The sequence below is a fragment of the Hyla sarda genome, chromosome 9 (genome assembly GCF_029499605.1).
Source record: "Hyla sarda isolate aHylSar1 chromosome 9, aHylSar1.hap1, whole genome shotgun sequence".
Taxonomy (NCBI): domain Eukaryota; kingdom Metazoa; phylum Chordata; class Amphibia; order Anura; family Hylidae; genus Hyla; species Hyla sarda.
Genome location: NC_079197.1, coordinates 61527314 through 61547129, shown reverse-complemented (window position 1 = coordinate 61547129; position 19816 = coordinate 61527314). Strand labels below are relative to the sequence as shown.

At 43.5% G+C, this 19816-nt stretch overlaps 1 protein-coding gene across 9 annotated transcripts in view; it reads left to right on the top strand.

Moving 5' to 3' along the window:
* The window catches only part of KLF8 (KLF transcription factor 8), a 458675-nt gene that overhangs the window by 128826 nt on the left and 310033 nt on the right, over window positions 1-19816 (top strand). The window contains exon 1 of one of the 9 annotated variants that reach the window (XM_056539897.1): window positions 11313-11380. The exons of 7 other annotated variants lie outside the window; for them this stretch is intronic. The gene's annotated coding sequence lies outside the window, so the exon portion shown is untranslated. Of the gene's footprint in view, window positions 1-11312; window positions 11381-16277; window positions 16299-19816 lie in introns of those variants that run through there. One more of the 9 variants, XM_056539899.1, reaches the window with a different exon arrangement.

The window sequence follows — 19816 nt, the reverse complement described above, 5'->3', positions numbered from 1 at the left end:
GAAACTACTGTAATCCCCCGCCCGTGCGACTGTACCCTAAAAACACTACACTAACACAAAAAATAAAATAAAAAGTAAAAAACACTACGTATACACATACCCCCACACAGCCCCCCTCCCCTCCCCAATAAAAATGAAAAACGTCTGGTACGCCACGGTTTCCAGAACGGAGCCTCCAGCTGTTGCAAAACAACAACTCCCAGTATTGTCGGACAGCCGTTGACTGTCCAGGCATGCTGGGAGTTTTGCAACAGCTGGAGGCACCCTGTTTGGGAATCACTGGCGTAGAATACCCCTATGTCCACCCCTATGCAAGTCCCTAATTTAGGCCTCAAATGCGCATGGCGCTCTCACTTTGGAGCCCTGTCGTATTTCAAGGCAACAGTTTAGGGCCACATATGGGGTATCGCCGTACTCGGGAGAAATTGTGTTACAAATTTTGGGGGGTATTTTCTGCTTTTACCCTTTTTAAAAATGTAAAATTTTTGGGAAAACAAGCATTTTAGGTAAAAAAAAAATAAATTTTTTTTACATATGCAAAAGTCGTGAAACACCTGTGGGGTATAAAGGTTCACTTAACCCCTTGTTACGTTCCCCGAGGGGTCTAGTTTCCAAAATGATATGCCATGGGGGGTTTTTTTGCTGTCCTGGCACCATAGGGGCTTCCTAAATGCGGCATGCCCCCAGAGCAAAATTTGCTTTCAAAAAGCCAAATGTGACTCCTTCTCTTCCGAGACCTGTAGTGCGCCAGCAGAGCACTTTTCACCCCCATATGGGGTGTTTTCTGAATCAGGAGAAATTGGGCTTCAAATTTTTAGGGGTATTTTCTGCTATTACCCTTTTTAAAAATAAAAAAATTTTGGGAAAACAAGCATTTTAGGTAAAAATTTTTTTTTTTTTACATTTGCAAAAGTCGTGAAACACCTGTGGGGTATTAAGGTTCACTTTATCCCATGTTACATTCCCCGAGGGGTCTAGTTTCCAAAATGGTATGCCATGTGTTTTTTTTTTGCTGTTCTGGCACCATAAGGGCTTCCTAAAGGTGACATGCCCCCCAAAAACCATTTCAGAAAAACGTACTCTCCAAAATCCCCTTGTCGCTCCTTCCCTTCTGAGCCCTCTACTGCGCCCGCCGAACAATTTACATAGACATATGAGGTATGTCCTTACTCGAGAGAAATTGGGCTACAAATACAAGTAAAAATTTTGTCCTTTTACCCCTTGTAAAAATTCAAAAATTGGGTCTACAAGAACATGTAAGTGTAAAAAATGAAGATTGTGAATTTTCTCTTTCACTGCTATTCGTGTGAAACACCTAAAGGGTTAAAACACTTACTGAATGTCATTTTGAATACTTTGGGGGGTGTAGTTTTTATAATGGGGTCATTTATGGGGTATTTCTAATATGAAGACCCTTCAAATCCACTTCAAACCCGAACTGGTCTCTGAAAAATACTGAGTTTGAAAATTTTGTGAAAAATCGGAAAATTGCTGCTGACCGTTGAAGCCCTCTGGTGTCTTCCAAAAGTAAAAACTCATCAATTTTATGATGCAAACATAAAGTAGACATATTGTATATGTGAACCAAAAAAAAATGTATTCGTAATATCCATTTTCCTTACAAGCAGAGAGCTTCAAAGTTAGAAAAATGCAAAATTTTCAAATTTTTAATCAAATTTATGGATTTTTCACCAAGAAAGGATGCAAGTATCGACAAAAATGTACTACTATGTTAAAGTAGAATATGTCACGAAAAAACTATCTCTGAATCAGAATGATAACTAAAAGCATTCCAGAGTTATTAATGTTTAAAGTGACAGTGGTCAGATGTGCAAAAAACGCTCCGGTCCTTAAGGCCAAAATGAGCTCCGTCCTGAAGGGGTTAAGGCAGGACTGAAACATGTCTAAAGCAGCATTATCCATCTTTATCTTGGTATATACCATAGTCCCATCTAGGCGCAATTCTCAGGACACAAGTTTAGAACATTGATTCCCGGTCTACATGTTTCAACTGCATCATCAATCAGTAGGAGCCCCGTTATCATCATCAACATCAATCTCTGCACTTTATTGCCAGGCTGTGTGCAAGAACCAGGAGGTCTGCACAATTGAGTGTGGGGAGCGGCAATACGTACTGAGATTTACCTCACTTAACATCAAGGTCTGCACTTTTATAGCCAGGCAGTGTGCAATACCCAGGAGGTCCGTGTAATCAACTGTGGTGAGCTGCAACACTTATTGAATTTTACTATCAGCGCTCCGCTTGTTTTACTACTACTCTGTATTACAAGGTCTACACTGGCACTCTGCGCTACCAGTAAGCCGGCTGCAAGAACCAGAGGACCTGCATATATCGGGTGAGCGGTACTTAGTACCTCAATTTTATTTGCATCCCTTGAAAGAGATGAAACCTGTTACAAATACTAACTGTTTAATGATTATTGAGACTAGTTAATTTTTCAGGGGAACTTTATTACAATCAGATACATTAATAATAATACATTTATAATTTTACCTATTTTATGTAATTACTGTTAACACACTGGCAAGGGCCCTGCTAGTGGCGGTATCTACTGTTTAGAGCTGATTTAATTGTAATTAATACTATTAATTTGTATTTTTGTTTTGGGTAATTATTTAGTATTATACACACTTTTGGCTCTGGTGCACTACTGGCTGCTCGGTCCTTACATTGTATATTCTAGATTGGAGAGCCATCCCGTTGTCTATTTGTTCCTCAAGACAATCCACTTGGTACACAAAATAATTTGAATCAAAATAATATGTAAATAAGGTCTTTATTAATAGAAACTTTTTAGGCAGACGAAAAAATACTTTAATGCAATCAAGTTGGAAACTTAAACAGATTTCCTAATGAAAATATTAGCTTACTTTAAAAAAATGAATAAATAAATAAAATAAACAAAAAACTGAGTATGCCATTTGTTCGAATTTTATATTTTTCCTAGAGGATCTGCAAGGGGCAGAAATCTATTTCTCCCAGCCATGTCCTCTCACATATTTCTCCCAGCCATGTCCCTTCACATATTGCATCCTCACATGTTGCCCCAGCCATGTCCCCTTACATATTGCCCCAGCCATGTCCCCCCTCCCAATATTGCCCCTAGTCAAGTCCCCTCACATTTTGCCCTCATACTGCAGGCCCAATGAGAAAAAAAAACTCTCATCTCTCCATCGTTCCCCCGCAGCTTTGTGTGCTCCTCTCTCTACGGCTCCTTTTGATAGGGGAATAGATGTATTGCGCAGAGTACCCCTTTAAAGGCAGACACAAAGCTTAACCTCTCCCTTTAAAGGGTACATTTCATCAAAAATACTTTTGATATATTATAGATTAATGTATGCAGAATAACTTTCCAATAGCATGTTATAAAAAAAAAAAAATGTATGCTTCTTTCTACTTAATTTTCCACTTTGAAAAAAGGACCACTGGGGGTCTTTTTTTATAGATTTCAGACTCATGCTGGAGTGCTTAATCTCAGACTGCAGCCAGGACACAGGCAAGCTCAGCACTGCTCACTGGCATTGCCCATAGTGGCCATTATATGTAATCATTAGATAGCATTGCACAATAAGATCAGCAATCCACTGATACAGCCTGGATAAGCCAGGCTACATAATTAAATCTGCAATCAGGCGGCAGGAGGCCCCGTTCCGTGAGCTCCACTGAGCTGCCAGCATCCTCCACTTTCACTTTAGACGCCGTGATCGGCATTGATCACAGCGTCTAAATAGTTAAATGCCGGGCATCGGCGGGATCTCTGCTGCCAGGCATAAGCAGTGAGTGGGAGGCTACTAATGATAGTCGACACTCACTGCTCTGAAGCGAGCGCAGCTTCTGCGCCCGCATCAAAGCTGCTTAAGGATTCAGGCTGTACAGGTACACCCTTGGTCCTTAAGTACCAGGACGCAGGGGCGTACCTGTACGCCCTCCGTCCTTAGCAGGTTAAATAATTTCCCCGTATGGGATTAGTACTAAGCAGCCAGGGTATGCAGTAGGGCTGCACAATATGGGAAAAGTGTGCGATTGCGAATATGGAGGTAAATATTGTGATTGCAATAAAAAAAAAATGGTGAAATCCCCCCTATTTAATGTACAATCCCTCTATTTCATAAAGCCAACTCCCCCAAAAGGTAGGGGATTGGAAATGAAATGGGGAGAAATTGGCTTAATTCCTCCTCTGTATTTCATGTGCCTGGTCTTGCATACTGTAGTCTCCACCCTTTTCGGCATTGTTAAGTTGCTCTACTGTGCAGTGTAGCCACACCAGAAGAAACACTGGGAATATGTTGATTCCCTTAACCTGTTCAGGACACATGTTGTACCGGTACGTCATGGGACCCTGGTAATTAAGGACCCATGTCGTACATGTACGTCCGTGGGAATTTCGGTCCCTGCCACGCAGCGGGCGAGGACCGGACCGCGGTGACTGCTGATATCGATCAGCCGGTACCCCGCGCAAATGTCCGGGGGGGGGGGGGTCATCACCCCCCCCATGATAGTGGCCCAGTGGCTGGCACTAGTACGAGCGACAATCGTAATAGGAGTCCGACCCCCCAGACAAGTTTACTGGAGCACCCTTCCAGTGAACCTGTCTGGAGACCCCCAGAGGCTTATCAGCCACACATTCCAGAGTATGTTGGCGACTCCGGAACACACTTCCATAGAGTACTAAATTTCCCTTTTCATTTAAATTTTCCATAATTTGACCCCAATGTACCAAGTCCAGAGTACATTCCATGTTTTAACCCCATAAAACCACTAAATTGCCCAAAAAACAAGCCGTTAATGCCCCGCCCCCCGCACCGCGACCACCCTCCGCAGTGCTGGGCGGTATACCGATATGGATTTTTGCCCATACCGCTATACCGGTTGGGCCCCTCCCCCACCCTCCGAGTCAATAAAAAAAAAAAAATAATAAATTTACTCATAATGGGGGTGGTCCGGGCCATCCATCCTTCCTGTAGTGTCATTCCGGGTGGAGGGTGCACCGGTCCGGGCTGTCCTTCTCCGGGGGTCCTCTTCTCCACTCCGGGCAGGCTCCGGCCTAGTACGCTGCATAGACGCCGCTGCGCCGTGACGTCAGGTGCGTCGCTGCGCACGGGCGTCACTGCGCAGTGGCGTCTATGCAGCGTACTAGGCCGGAGCCTGCCTGGAGTGGAGAAGAGGACTCCCGGAGAAGGACAGCCCGTACCGGTTCACCCTCCACCCGGAATGCTGCCGGTCACTACAGGAAGGATGGATGGCCGGGACCACCCTGACAGGTAGGGGAGAGAAGCAGGTGGTGGCGGCGGCGGCCTATGGCACCGCAAAAGCCACTGCAGTGCATTGATTTAAAGCGCCCGCTTTAAATCAATGACCTGCAGCGGTGTCGAGGGGGGATAAATAGCCGATAACTTATACCGGAATATCGGTATAAGTTATCGGCTATCGGCCCTAACCTCCACCAATTATCGGTATTGGCCCTAAAAAAAACGATATCGGTCGATCCCTAGAACCATGTAGAAGCGGCACACCAGTATTCCAGTGAAAGCGTGGGTTTATTCACACATCTGTGCAGAAAAGCTACGTTTCGGCTCGACAATAGAGCCTTTCTCAAGCATATCATATGGCATATCAAAGGCTCTATTGTCGAGCCGAAACGTAGCTTTCACTGGAATACTGGTGTGCCGCTTCTACTTGGTTCTGTACATTATTTGGGAATTGGTTGGTTCCCGAAGCTTGGCACTCGGGTGGATCTAGAATCCTTGTGCACGGTGCTCCCCCGATCTACTATTTTATATATATATATATATATATATATATATATATATATATATATTTAACCTTCTAAGACATCTGGAGGTATTTTTTCCAAAAATGAGTCATGGGTAACTGAGTCACTATCATCGGGGACTTTATGTTGCCTCAAATGCGCAGCGCTCTCTCTCCAACTGAGTTGAGGCAGCAGGTTAGGGACAGCCACACACATCACATTCCCAGAATGATGATTCAGAGCATAGGGTTTGGGGTGGGCACTGTTCTGGCTCCATAGGCAGCAATGCAGAAGCTCAAGACCCCTAAATGCGCTCCTGCTCCTCAGAGAACTTTGTGCACCCTCAGAGCTCCTAACGTCCAGATATGAGGTATGTCCTTACTCCAAAGAAATGTACTTACAAATTTATGGTGACATTTTCTCCTGTTACCACTTGTGAAAATGAAAAATTTTCGGTAACCCCAGCATTTTAGTGTAAACAAATAAATAAAATTTTTCCTTTTCACATCCCACTTTTATTAAACATATTTATTAAAAACCTGTGGGGTGTTGAGGCTCACTGTTCCTTGAGGGGTGTAGTTTTCAAAATAGTATGCCATGTGGGTTCTTTTTTTTTTTTTTTGCTGCTCTGGCATCATAGGGGCTTCCTAAATGCAACATGCCCCCCCATTTCAGCAAATTTTGCAAATGTGACGCCTCTTCTGAGCATTGTAGTGCGCCCGCAGTGCACTTAACGTCCACACATGGGGTATTTCCATACTCAGAAAAGATGGGTTTACACATTTTGGGGGGCATTTCTCTTATTACCCCTTGTAAAAATGTAAAATTGGGGGGGAAACCAGCATTTTTGTGAAAAAAAAATTATCATATACACATCCAACTTTAATATTATTAAATAGTATTCCGGGCAAACACATTTTATCCCCTATCCAAAGGATAGGGGATAAGATGTCTGATCGCCGGGGGCTTACTGCTGAGACCCCCGCGATCTCCCTGCAGTACCCGCATTCTATGCTGGGACTACATCTCTAGTTTCGGAAACCTCCGGGTTTCCGGGACTGGGGACATGATGTCACGCCACGCCCCCTCCAATCATGTATATGGGAGGTTGTGTGGCAGTCGTCACGCCCCCTCCCATAGACATGATTGGAGGGGGCGTGGCGTGACGTCACCTCCACAGTCCCGGAAACCCGGAGGTTTCCGAAACTGGAGATTCAGAATAGAATGCGGGTGCTACAGGGACATCGCGGGGGTCTCAGCAGTGGGCCTCCTGCGATCAGACATTTGGATAGGGGCTAAAATATTTTTGCCCGGAATACCCCTTAAATTCATCTGCTCCCAGCGCCCGGCACTGCTGGGAGGAGAGACAGTCGGCCGCACAGTGGAGGGCCCGGACCGCATTAGGAAGGAGAAGTATGAGGCTATGTTAACATGGCACAATAAACATTCCGCAGACATCGGGCATCGGCAGAGCATTCTGGCGCTAGGACTGCTTGGTAATGGGCAGCCTCCATAGACTGCAATGCAATTCGGAACAAAATCCACAGAAAGAATAGACCTGAATCAGGATTTCCGCTGTGTGCACAGTGCAGCAGAATCCCATTTAAATCAATGGGACTCTGCTGCAGCGAAATGACTGTGAACACGGCCTAAGGATACAAACAAAATGACTTACAGGGGTACTCCACTGGCCAGCGTTCAGAACATTTAGTTCCGAACACTGTGTGTGCGCTTCGGGGGTCTGCCAGACCCCCCTCATGTCGTCACTCCACACCCACTTAAAGCAAGTCTATGGGACGGGAGTGGCGGCTGTCATGCCGAACGCCGCAGCGTACGCACACAGCGTTCTAAACTAAATATTCTGAATGCTGGCCACTGGAGTACCCCTTTAAGAGAAAAGAAAAATACTCTTCCCAAAATGCAATAGAAAAATTTGCCTTACACACCTGTCCAGTAAATGACAAGCTGTGAATAAACAAAATAACTGTACAGGATGCAGCGGACCCCATTCATTTCTATGGCCGAATGGAGTCACCCCTAGTGACACCGTTCGGGACATATGCAGTATTTTAAATGGACTCATGGATGAGGCTGTTGCACTTTTTTATTTATTTTTATTTTTATTTATTTTTTTAATACTTTTTATTAACTTTTTCAAATAAGTATAACAGAGATACATGTGTAAACAAGCCTCAAGCTGAGGCCCCAAACAGCAAGAAGCAGTACTTCCCAAACAAGGGATACATTACTGCGGACAGTATCTCAATCCAACACAAACATAAAAAGAACATTAGAACGTACAATGTCATAGTGGGAAGCGTAATACATAGTTACATAGTTAGTATGGTTGAAAAAAGACATACGTCCATCAAGTTCAACCAGGGAATTGAAGGGTAGGGGTGTGGCGCGATATTGGGGAAGGGATGGGATTTTATATTTCTTCATAAGCATTAATGTTATTTTGTTCCAGGAATGTATGTTAAGCTGTTTTATGTTGTAAAGCTGTTAATTTTTCCTGCTGTGACCAGTTCCTGAGGTAGACTGTTCCATAAGTTCACAGTTCTGATGGTAAAGAAGGCGTGTCGCCCCTTGAGACTAAACCTTTTCTTCTCCAGACGGAGGGAGTGCCCCGACGGGGGGGGTTAACCTGGAACAGTTTTTCTCCATATTTTTTGTATGGGCCATTAATATACTTATATACATTTATCATATCCCCCCTTAACCCCTTAAGGACGTTTTTCACCTTAAGGACGTTTTTTTGCAATTCTGACCACTGTCACTTTAAACATTAATAACTCTGGAATGCTTTTAGTTATCATTCTGAATCCAAGAGTGTTTTTTCGTGACATATTCTACTTTAACATAGTGGTAAAATGTTATGGTAACTTGCATCCTTTCAAATTTGCTGAAAAAAATGAAAATTTAGCATTTTTCTAACTTTGAAGCTCTCTGCTTGTAAGGAAAATGGATATTCAAAATACATTTTTTTTTGGTTCACATATACAATATGTCTACTTAATGTTTGCCTCATAAAATTTGAGTTTTTACTTTTGGAAGACACCAGAGGGCTTCAAAGTTAAGCAGCAATTTTCCAATTTTTCACAAAATTTTCAAACTCGATATTTTTCAGGGACCAGTTCAGTTTTGAAGTGGATTTGAAGGGTCTTCATATTAGAAATACCCCATAAATTACCCCATTATAAAAACTACATCCCTCAATGTATTTAAAATGACATTCAGTCAGTGTTTTAACCCTTTAGGTGTTTCACAGGAATAGCAGCAAAGTGAAGGAGAAAATTCAAAATCTTCATTTTTTACGCTCGCATGTTCTTGTAGACCCAATTTTTGAATTTTTTAAAGTGGTAACAGGAGAAAATTTTTACTTGTATTTGTAGCCCAATTTCTCTCGAGTAAGCACATACCTCATATGTCTATGTAAAGTGTTCGGCGGGCGCAGTAGAGGGCTCAGAAGGGAGGGAGCGACAAGGGGATTTTGGAGAGAACATTTTTCTGAAATGGTTTTTGGGGGGCATGTCACCTTTAGGAAGCCCCCAGGGTGTCAAAACAGCAATAAAAAATAAAAAATAAATACATGGCATACCATTTTGTAAACTAGACCCCACGAGGAATGTAACATGGGATAAAGTGAGCCTTAATACCCCATAGGTGTTTCATGACTTTTGCAAATGTTAAAAATTATTTTTTTTTTTTACCTAAAATGCTTGTTTTCCCCAAAATTTTACATTTTTAAAAAGGGTAAAAGCAGAAAATACCCCCCAAAATTTGTAACACAATTTCTCCCAAGTACGGCGATACCCCATATGTGGCCCTAAACTGTTGCCTTGAAATACGACAGGGCTCCAAAGTGAGAGCGCCATGCCCATTTGAGGCCTAAATTAGGGATTGCATAGGGGTGGACATAGGGGTATTCTACACCAGTGATTCCCAAACAGGGTGCCTCCAGCTGTTGTAAAACTCCCAGCATGCCTGGACAGTCAGTGGCTGTCTGGTAATACTGGGAGTAGTTGTTTTGCAACAGCTGGAGGCTCCGTTTTGGAAATAGTGGCGTACTAGACGTTTTTCATTTTTATTGGGAAGGGGAGGGGGGCTGTGTAGGGGTATGTGTATATGTAGTGTTTTTTACTTTTTATTTTATTTTGTGGTAGTGTAGTGTTTTTAGGGTACAGTTACACGGGCTGGGGTTCACAGTAGTTTCTCGCTGGCAGTTTGAGCTGCGGCAGAAAATTTGCCGCAGCTCAAACTTGCAGCCGGATACTTACTGTAAACCTCCACCCATGTGAGTGTACCCTGTACGTTCACATTGGGGAGGGGGGGGGGGGACATCCAGCTGTTGCAAAATACAACTCCCAGCATGTACGGTCTATCAGTGCATGCTGGGAGTTGTAGTTTTGCAGCAGCTGGAGGCACACTGGTTATGTATCACAGAGTTTGTGACCTCAGTGTTTCACAACCAACAACCAGTATGCCTTCAGCTGTTGCAAAACTGCAACTCCCAGCATGTACGGTGCATGCTGGGAGTTGTAATTTGCAACAGCTGTAGGCACGCCGGTCGTGAAACACTGAGTTAGGTAAAAAAAACTCAGAATTTCACAACCAGTGTGCCTTCAGCTGTTGCAAAACTACAACTCTCAGCAGTCACCGACAGCCAACGGGCATGCTGGGAGTTGTAGTTATGCAACCAGCAGATGCACCACTACAACTCCCAACATGCACTTTAGCTAGCTGTTTGTGCAAGCTGGGAGTTGTAGTTATACAACTGCTGAAGGTACACTTTTCCATAGAAAAAATGTACCTCCAGCTGTTGCAAAACTATAAGTCCCAGCATGCCCATAAGGGAATGCTGGGAGTTGTGGTGGTCTGCCTCCTGCTGCTGCATAACTACAGCTCCCAGAATGCCCTTTTTGTATGCTGTGAGCTGTTGCTAAGCAACAGCAGGAGGCTGTCAATCACCTCCAACTGCTGCTCCAAGCCGCCACACACAGGTCAGTCCCTCGCCGCCAACGCTCCTGGGGCCCCGATCCCGACAGGGACGCCGGGGATCGGGGTCCCCAGCTGCCGGGGTCAACTTCCCGCACCCGCTCACGTCCTCCGGAAGAGGGGAGGAGCAGGTTGCGGGAGTGACACCCGCAGCGGGTGCCCTGATTGGTTGGCCGGTAAACCGGCCGACAAATCAGGGCGATCGTGAGGTGGCACCAGTGCCATTTCACCCCTGCTGGCTATGGCTGTTCCCGAACAGCCTGTAATTCCGGGTCACTGGAGACCCGATTCACCCGGAATCGCCGCAGATCGCTGGACTGAATTGTCTGGCGATCTGCGGCCATCGCTGACATAGGGGGAAATAATGACCCCCCTGGGCGATATGCCGCAATGCCTGCTGAACGATTTCATGGGAATTCATGGGCTGTTGCAAAACTATAAGTCCCAGCATGCCCATAAGGGAATGCTGGGAGTTGTGGTGGTCTGCCTCCTGCTGCTGCATAACTACAGCTCCCAGATTGCCCTTTTTGTATGCTGTGAGCTGTTGCTAAGCAACAGCAGGAGGCTGTCAATCACCTCCAACTGCTGCTCCAAGCCGCCACACACAGGTCAGTCCCTCGCCGCCAACGCTCCTGGGGCCCCGATCCCGACAGGGACGCCGGGGATCGGGGTCCCCAGCTGCCGGGGTCAACTTCCCGCACCCGCTCACGTCCTCCGGAAGAGGGGAGGAGCAGGTTGCGGGAGTGACACCCGCAGCAGGTGCCCTGATTGGTTGGCCGGTAAACCAGCCGACAAATCAGGGCGATCGTGAGGTGGCACCAGTGCCATTTCACCCCTGCTGGCTATGGCTGTTCCCGAACAGCCTGTAATTCTGGGCCATACGCTCTGCGTCCTGAAGAGGTTAAACGTCTATTCTCAAGACTAAACAATTGTAACTCCTTTAATCGCTCCTCATAGCTAAGATGTTCCATGCCCCATATTAGTTTAGTCGCGCGTCTCTGCACCATTTCCAGCTCCACAGTGTCCCTTTTATGGACTGGTGCCCAAAACTGAAAAGCATATTCCAGGTGAGGCCATACCAATGCTTTATAAATGGGGAAGTATTATGTCCCTGTCCCTCAAGTCCATGCCGCTTTTTATACATGACAATATCCTGCCGCCCTTGGAAGCAGCAGCCTGACATTGCATGCTATTCTGTAGTCTGTGATCTACAAGTACACCCAGATCCTTCTTTACCAGTGACTCTGCCAGTTTAATCCCCCCTAAGACATACGACGCATGCAGGTTATTAGTACCAAGATGCATAACTTTACATTTATCCACATTGAACCTCATTTGCCAAGTGGATGCCCAGACACTTAGTCTATCCAAGTCATCTTGTAACCTATACACATCCTCTATAGACTGTACCGTGCTACAAAGCTTGGTGTCATCTGCAAAGATAGAAACAGAGCTGTTAATGCCATCCTCTATATCATTGATAAATAAATTAAACAACAGCGGTCCCAGTACTGAACCTTGGGGTACACCACTAATAATCGGGGACCAATCAGAGTACGAATCATTGACCACCATTCTCTGGGTACGATCCATGAGCCAGTGTTCAATCCAGTTACAAACTAAAGTTTCCAAACCCAAAGACCTTAACTTTCCTGTCAGACGTCTATGAGGGACAGTATCAAACGCTTTAGCAAAATCCGGAAACACTATATCCACAGCCATTCCTCTGTCAAGGCTTCTACTCACATCTTCATAAAAGCAAATTAGATTGGTTTGACAACTTCTATCCTTAGTAAACCCATGCTGGCTATCACTTATAATACAATTATCCCCTATGTATTCCTGTATATAATCCCTGATAAGTCCTTCAAACAATTTACCCACAATGCACGTTAAACTTACTGGTCTATAGTTTCCTGGGGAAGACCTAGAGCCCTTTTTGAAGATTGGCACCACATTCGCCTTGTGCCAGTCCCTTGGCACAATACCAGACACCAGTGAATCTCTAAATATCATGAACATGGGTACAGATATTACTGAACTTAGTTCTCTAAGAACTCTTGGGTGCAATCCATCTGGCCCTGGTGATTTGCTTACATTTATATTACTTAACTTACCTTGTACCATTTCTACATTAAGCCAGTTCAGTATACATTACATGATATGTTACCAGCACTGACCTGTCCAATGTCAGCTCCTTCTTCCTTAGTATATATACAGAACTAAAGAACCCATTCAGTAGCTCTGCTTTCTCTTTATCGCCTGTGACAACCTCCCCATTATCATTATTAAGGGGTCCTACATGCTCTGTCTTTGTTTTTTTGCATTTATATATCTAAAAAAAAATATTTAGGATTAATTTTGCTTTCTTTGGCCACCTGTCTCTCATTTAGAATTTTTGCTGTTTTTATTACACTTTTACAGATTTTTATTAAGCTCCTTATACTTTTTAAATGTTGTTATAGCTGACCCATCAGATTTTTATTTTTTGAAAGCTATTTTTTTGTTGTTTATTGCTCTTTTAACATCATTTGTCAGCCATGTAGGATTTAGTTTTAATCGTTTATATTTGTTCCCCTTTGGTATATATTTAGCTGTATAGTTATTTAGAGTTGATTTTAAGATGTCCCATTTACCTTCTGTATCAGTATTTGAAAACACCTCCCCCCAGTCTATGTCCTCTAGTGCAGCTCTCGGCACAGGGAAGTTTGCATTTTTAAAGTTATATGTTTTTGCCTTCCCCGCCTGTCTTTGTTGTCTACATTTTATGTCAAAAGTAACTATATTGTGGTCGCTATTACCAAGGTTTTTCCTCACAGTTACATTACCAACCAGCTCTGCTTTGTTGGAAATGATTAGATCCAACAAGGCATCACTTCTTGTTGGGTCCTCCACAAACTGGCCCATAAAATTATCCTGCAATAAATTTAGGAATTGTCGCCCCTTTGTAGTTTTAGCCAACCCCGGACCCCAATATATATCTGGAAAGTTAAAATCTCCCATTATTACCACTGTACCTGCCCGGGCGGCCCTCTCTATTTGTTTATGCAGCCGACCTTCTATCTCTTCAGTGATATTAGGGGGTCTGTAGATTACACCAAGTACTATTTTTTCAGTATTTCCCTCCTTTTGTAATTCTACCCACAGTGATTCCACATCCTCAGAATCATCACACACTATGGCATCGTTCACACTGACTTTTATACCACTTCTAACATACAGACAGACTCCACCACCTTTTCTGTCCATTCTATCTTTGCGAAACAATGTAAGCCCCTGCAGATTGACAGCCCAGTCATGTGAGGAGTCCAGCCATGTCTCAGTGACCCCAACTATATCAATGTGTTCCTCCAGTATCAAGGCCTCAAGCTCCCCAATTTTATTTGCTAGGCTTCTGGCATTTGTGAACATACACTTTACATTTCCATCCTTTATGTTATTGGGGTTAATGGGATTCAAGGGTGTAAGTTTTATTTTCCTATGAAGCCTATTCCTATTAACTATTCTAACCCCTCCCTCGCCTCCACCCCCAGGTACATTTATATTTCCCACCTCTCTATCTACACTATCTTCCCCCTCTTTGCTGTAGGTTCCCTCCCCCAATTCCCTAGTTTAAACACTCCTCTAGATATAACTGAAAATTGTAGAGGCCGCGTGCAGCAGGAGACCTCGGTGATGTAGCGGAGGTGCCGGCGCCATCTTGGGTCTGAGCTGAGCGGGGCACAAAGTTGAATTTCTTCAGTGCGCCATCCCGTCCAGGCTTGCGGCGTTTCACCGGTATTGTGGGTGAGCGTTCAGGAACCAGGCAGACGTAAAATTATGCAGCAGATTGCTAAATATTAGTCGCTATAGCAGGGTGGCAAGCAGGGCTCCTCTAAGCTCCTCTTACCTGCGACCATCTGCCTCAGCAGCCAGGCCACGCCCCCGGCTGTTGCACTTTTGATATAGCGCATATGTCCCGAAAGGAGTCACTAATTGTCTTCTTTCAACCATAGAAGTGGATGGGGTCCGCTGCTCCGGTTAACAGTTCATGTAGGCATACTGTTTTCGGAAGGATGCCAGCGGATATGATTGAGGGCAGAAACCTAGTGTGTTCATACCCTTAGTATTTTTTACTGCATTGGCTCAAAACTGGCAGTGGCAGTTTCCCAAAAAACGCCAGAAGAAAATCTGCTTGGAAACCTAACCTAGGATGAAAACCTATAATGCACTTCCATTATAAATAGAATGTAATAAAATAATTTCAGCATCTCTTCTGTTGATTCTGTGGTTGGCCATCTGCCTGGGGATCTTGACCACATTGTTATTGTTTCTGATGACCTGCATTCAGCTGGAGCAGCATTCAGGCATGCTAAGGAACAACAAAGAAAACTAATAAGAATGTTTAATGTACCTATAACGTTAACTGCAGCATGATTGCAACCACTTGTATTGCTTCTTTGGAGACAAAGATTTACAAAAGTTGTGCAGCAAGATTAACTGCAGAAAATTGTACCAATACCCGGGGACAACAAAATGGAGTAAGATCAAAAATAGACAGTCCATGGGGCACTTCTGTACTTAAAGTGTCACTCTGCCCCTAGACACCTTAGCCTCTATCCTAAGGATAGGGGATAAGTTGTCTGCTCGACCTCCAGGCCAGCACCTCGGTGTTCTGAACAGTGGCTCCTCCCCATGATTAGACATCTTATCCCCTATCCTTAGGACCCCCTGCGATCCTGTGGATAGGGGATAAATACCAAAATTCCCTTTAAGTGACCCTAGCTGGAAAATGGGTAAGGGAACTGTGTCAGAGTGTATTTTATAATTAGCTAGGGTAACTAGCTAGTGACCATATGTAAAAAGTCAAAAATGTACAGTTTACTGTTAACAATAAAACATGAAAAAGTAATTATAACTCACAATGACGTTAAGTGGACAAACAGCAGGGCCCTTGCAGCTGTCCACGATAGTTAATAGATACAAACCTGAAACTATAAAAACCGCAGGTTGTTTGTGATACTGAAGCTTAGTTTCATTGAAGTGAATGAAGCCAAGTTGTAATACAACATGCAGCCTGAGGGCAGATGTGGCACTGTTTTTAAGAAGAAATTATTTTTTTTAATTTATTTATTTAATATAGATAAATGGAGATAGATAGTTATTGCTTCTTGGTTCTTACTATAAAATACTGTCCCACAGAGTTCAGGAGCTATAGTTCTATGTATACAAAATATCCGTTATTCAATGAAAACACATGATACAATTAGCTGGCATATTACGACTATCCATCATAAATCCCGATATCTATTTCATACATATGACCAAATGCACATTCCATTGAGTGTATATTCTATAGGAGGACGCTGGTACCTGTAAACTCCATTTCTCCAATAATGATGTGTGTCCTCTTCAGATAAGAGGGAAGCTTGTGGTGCTCTACGATGTTTCCAGAGTGTCCTTGGGGTAACGGAAGACTGCCCCGGCTGATGGCGTCTCTACTGTGTCGCTCCCCGGCGGTGAGCAGTGACATCACTATGGATACCTGTAAGGTCCAAAAATCCTTCAGACACTTTCAGAAATGTAGAGACCGTATAGTTATTAAAAATGTCTTCTAATACACAAAAGGAGTCTCGGAGAAGACAATCTGTAGCTAGCACGGATGAGATTTTTCAAGCAAAAATGGATTTGAAAAAACTGGAGAGATTACTAATCTCTGAAATGAGGGACCTTTGTAAAGTGGCCACTTTGGAAATTTAATTAGATAAACATTTCATTCTGGAAGTTCTGGTAGTCCAGAAATCCCTATGAGGGGATTTGGGTGATCCTGAAACATTGGATAATTGGGAATGTATGTTTCTCAAGACAATGTTCATTATAAAGAAGAGAAAATCTGGTTTATTAAGAACCAAAAATATAATAACACAGATTTTTGAGGATATACATCCTTATAAAGATCATTTTAAAATAATCAATTTGGCCAAGAGCATTAAAAAGTACATGTCACCACAAAAAACTTTTCTAAACTAGCTCCGACTATGTTCCCTAACTACTCCTAACACTCCTCCCACCCTTAACCCCTTAAGGACTCAGCATTTTTCCGTTTTTGCATTTTCATTCTTTACTCAACACCTTCTAAAAATCATAATGCTTTCAATTTTGCACATAAAATTCCATATGATGGCTTATATTTTGCGCCACCAATTTTACTTTGCAGTGACATTAGCCATTTTACCAAAAAATCCACAGCGAAATGGAAGAAAAAATTCATTGTGCGACAAAATGTAAGAAAAAATGTAATTTTGTAACTTTTGAGGGCTTCCATTTCTAAGCAGTGCATTTTTCGGTAAAAATGACACCTTATCTATGTTACATAGATATGTCTTTTTTCGACCGTACTAACTATATATGTCCATCAAGTTCAACAAGGGAATTGAAGGGTAGGGGTGTGGCGCGATATTGGGGAAGGGATGGGATTTTATATTTCTTCATAAGCATTAATGTTATTTTGTTCCAGGAATGTATCTAATCCTGTTTTAAAGCTGTTAATTTTTCTTGCTGTGACCAGTTCCTGAGGTAGACTGTTCCATAAGTTCACAGTTCTCATGGTAAAGAAGGCATGTCGCCCCTTGAGACTAAACTTTTTCTTCTCCAGACGGAGGGAGTGCCCCCTCGTCCTTTGGGGGGGTTTAACCTGGAACAGTTTTTCTCCATATTTTTGTATGGGCCATTAATATACCTATATACGTTTATCATATCCCCCCTTAAACGTCTCTTCTGTAAGTCCATACGGTTAAAATGATACCCTACTTATATAGGTTTGATTTTGTCGTATTTCTGAAAAAAAATAACTACATGCAGGAAAATTTATGCATAAAAAATTCACATCTTTTGACCCCTATAATTTTTTTATTGTTCCGTGTACGGGCCGGTATGATCGACGCGTCTGAATGCTTAATAGCGTGCGGCACAACGATCTGTGCGGCACGCTATTTGCCCAGGGTCCCGGCTATCATAAGCCGCCGGGACCGACCCGGTATGATGCGGTGTCATGTCGTGGCCCCGTTTTAAATACCGGGCGCAGGGCGTACAGGTACGCCCTGCGTCCTTAAGAGGTTAAAAAAAAAAATCAGAGCTTTAAAAAGCTCTGTATCATACCTTTATTCTTGCTCACATAGTGCAATCTCCCAGCAGGAGAAAGTGGGTGTTTCCCAGCAGGCAAGACATCACTTCCACTTCCGCCCTCATCGTTGCAGTGCTGTGATCAATAGAAGACCTCTCTGTTTGTTTCAGTGAGGCTCTATGCTTGTTTCGGTGAGGATCTATGCAGCTGTCAATCAAGCTTAATACAGTGAAACACTTCAAGAGTTTGCTCTCCTGCAAGGCTGGGAGGAGACCATACTCACTGTAGTAATTGTGGCAGGGAACAGAGCCACCAGTGGCTGTTTTTTTCTATTACACCTTAAGCGTATTTGTGCTCAGGGCTCCAGACATGTACTAGTGACTGAAAACATTGCATACATACCTGTATCTTAACTTAGTATAGTGGTCAGAGGTGTGCCATAACCGCGTAGGAGGGCACGCTAGAGGGCATACCCTCTAGTAAAAGAATAAAATAAGGGAGGGTTGGGAGGGTTCCACAAACGTCACAAACTCCCCACCTGGAGGAGAAGGGGGAGTTATATACACACACACACCCCTGACCTGATCCTTATAAGCACCACCTGGAAGTGCAGGGGGTGGGAAATACTTACGCCCCCTCGCACAAATACAGCCCTATGGGCTTTAAACTTGTGCTCAGGGCTCCAGACATGTACTAGTGACTGAAAACTTTGCATACATACCTGTACAAAGATCTTAACTTAGTATAGCGTGCCATAACCGTGTAGGAGGGCACGCCTATAGAGGGCAAAAAGCAACCATAATAGGATGAATAACAATTCATGAAATAACAGCCTACACCCAGCATCAAGCTTCATATACCCTAAATAGACTATACCTTGCGTACCGGAAAGAGTAGCCTCAACCAACAAGTGAATACTAGAGGCGGTAACCATACCTGCAAAACTGTGGTAGTAATGTCCGTTTGTAAAAGAAATGACCTGAGGAAGATAACAGGACCCAACAAACATACTAACTGAACTATACCTATCAACATACTTACTTGTGACTTCACTTCAAATGGACACTGAAGGGATAACTCCATGAAAGGTCTGACAAGCACCAATCCCTGCTACTAAGAGGCTAAATTAAACTGTCAGGTAATTGACAAGCAAGAACCTATCTACATGATAAACAGTGTTAGGTCATATCGCCTGTCGGCCAAAACAAGGCTCATGTAAGCACCTTACCTAACAACTTGGACTGTATAGTCAGACATACCTAAACTGCCAAAATTCTGACCCCACTGGTCTCTGGAGTGAAGACCCTTTGCAGATGACAGTTCCCTGCATAACCAACATGCCTGTAGTCAAGACAGGTCTTTGTGAAACCATCTTGCCTGTAGACATGACAGGTCTTTTGTGAACCATCATTCTTGTAAACGTGACCGGTCTTTGTGAACCCATCATGCCTGTAGACGTGATCACTCAGGCGTGACAGGTCTTGTGAACAATCGTAGCTGTAGACGTGACAGGTCTTTGTGAAACATTGTTCCTGTAGACGTGACAGGTCTTTGTGAAACCATCGTGCCTGTAGACGTGACAGATCTTTGTGAACCATACAAGCTAACCGTATGCACCTAACATATTAATCGCATGCACAGAATAACTAACCGTATGCACAAAATAAAACATACTAACCATAACGTGATAAAACATGTACACTGAATAGACAAGCTTATACCACGTACTAATAACCATGCTAACCGTAATCACAGAATAAGTAAACCGTATGTACAGCATGAAACATGCTAACCGTATATACAGAATAAACCTGCTAACAGTATACACAAAATGAAAACTCTCTTATCAAAGTGTTATTGCTCTGAAGACATGTCCCCTGAAGATGTGGCAGGCACCAATGGGTAAACAACCACCTGCGAGTTGAGAAGTTATTGCTCTGAA